Below are 1,844 nucleotides of genomic sequence, written 5' to 3'. Positions count from 1 at the left end.
ATTTTATGCTGTCAGTTATGGGGAGACATCTGTGGTTTTCATCATTATCCATTAATATTAGGGGTTGATAAGCATCACTAAGTGATTTTAAGGTTTTATAAAGCAATTGGAGCTTTGGGAGTTCTCCACAATGCTGTGCATATACCAAGAGTTGGCAATAGTTTGACAACCAGAGGAATTGGTGCCTTTTGCAAGACTGAAATCATGGCAGGTCCAGAAACTGATGCCCAATTCCATTTCACCAGTATCAAAAAATATTTCAACGCTTATACTCGCACATGTAGAATGAATTGTGTACTGGCCACACAAGGAGGCATTGCTTTGATGGTCTTATACTTCAAGTAAGATCTCAAAAAAAAACACCAGCTGTAAAGCAAAATAAACAGATTTTAACCTGTACCTCACCTGTTAAGTTCCCATGCCTGGAGAAGCTAATGTCAACCCATCAGGTGATACTCAATTTGTACAAGAAATTATGAACCTGGAAAAAAAAAAAAAGAGTTGGCAACAGTTCAACAATGGGGTGGCCAAATCACTGACCTCTTTTCTTTAAGCAGAGGTATGAAAGAGAGTGGCAATAAAGGGAAAAAGGCAGAAGCCAAGAATCTTTTTTTTTTCCTATAAATGAGATCAGCTTCACTTAGGGAATCAACGTTCACATTATGATGCAGGGTTGGAAAACAACAATTTCAAAACAAAGGATATGTCCGGGCAGGCAACTGTAGTTGATCCTCACAACAGACTTGCCAGTTTGGTATTTTCACCTCTACCTGATGCCCAAGGAGCATGAGTAAGAGCCCTGACTCCTGGTGACCACCTTGAGAACCCTGTTCCCTCACCCTCGGCAGCTGGGGTGCTGAGACCCGGCAGAGGCTTGCTTCTCTGTGAGCAGTCATGTACAAACAGCCCCTCTGAACCCTGCCTTCTTCTTCTCCTGCCAGCAACTTGCCAGGTAAAGGCTGCTCATTGTTCCATATCCCTCAGAGGTGAGAATTGGACAAGAGACTCCTCACTCACAACGCCTCTTCGAGACCATTACTCCTCCTCCCTCACAGAAAAGTCACTGCCCCTATGAGCTGCACGCCACCTACCACACTGTCCACACCTACCACACATGGCTTTCCATGACCCTGTCATCTACCTACCTCTAAGTCAGACCCATCAGAGACAACTTTAGCAAGGATCCCCATATTCCACTCTAACTGCTGAAGAATGATGCAGAAGAGAAAGTGGGTGTCACCCTGGGTAGACTGGGAACCACCTGCGTCTTGGAGTGCAATCAGCTTTGGCACGTGTGCCAGTTTGCTAATGACTGAGCTGGACAATATAGTCAAGGATCTGGAATGAATTATATTTCACTAATATAAACTATAGAAATTCAAGTTTCTAATGGCCAGCAATATCTGGAAAAATTAGATGGGCTTTCTTCAGTAGTATCAGTAAACTTGCTATCATCAAGATATGGCTAAAATCAAACTATCACCTATCACCTGATACACTGCCATTTCAGGACCCAGGCAGGTGGCTGAGCAGGGATGATAAGAGAATGACTAATTGACAGCAGCCTGGCAGCAGCAAGAGACAATGAGGAGACTTCAAAGGCACCCTCACAAGAGCAGCACTTCCCCCTCCCCTCAGATATCCTCTACGTGGCCCCCACTGCCCTGAGGTAATATCAATCACTAATATCCTAAAATATCATCCTTTCTTGGCCACTGTTTCAAGTCAGTTTCTATGAAATTATCTATTTCTGCTTTTCATAAACATCCTAATGACCCCACTCCTTGTAAATCTGCAAGTTCTAATCTTCAGTTCTTAGCCCAAAAATCAAAATAAGGGGCGCC

The 1,844-nt window shown here is 43.5% G+C and overlaps 1 pseudogene; it reads left to right on the top strand.

Moving 5' to 3' along the window:
* The first annotated feature begins 204 nt into the window (after nt 1–204).
* On the top strand, nt 205–479 carry LOC148163895 (ATP synthase F(0) complex subunit k, mitochondrial pseudogene; annotated as a pseudogene).
* Nucleotides 480–1,844: the final 1,365 nt, after the last annotated feature.

Source organism: Eumetopias jubatus, unplaced genomic scaffold (assembly GCF_037043125.1).
Source record: "Eumetopias jubatus isolate StellerSeaLion01/CBP00866 unplaced genomic scaffold, mEumJub1_p1.0 scaffold_7, whole genome shotgun sequence".
Taxonomy (NCBI): Eukaryota; Metazoa; Chordata; class Mammalia; order Carnivora; family Otariidae; genus Eumetopias; species Eumetopias jubatus.
This window is presented reverse-complemented; position numbering and strand designations above follow the sequence as displayed.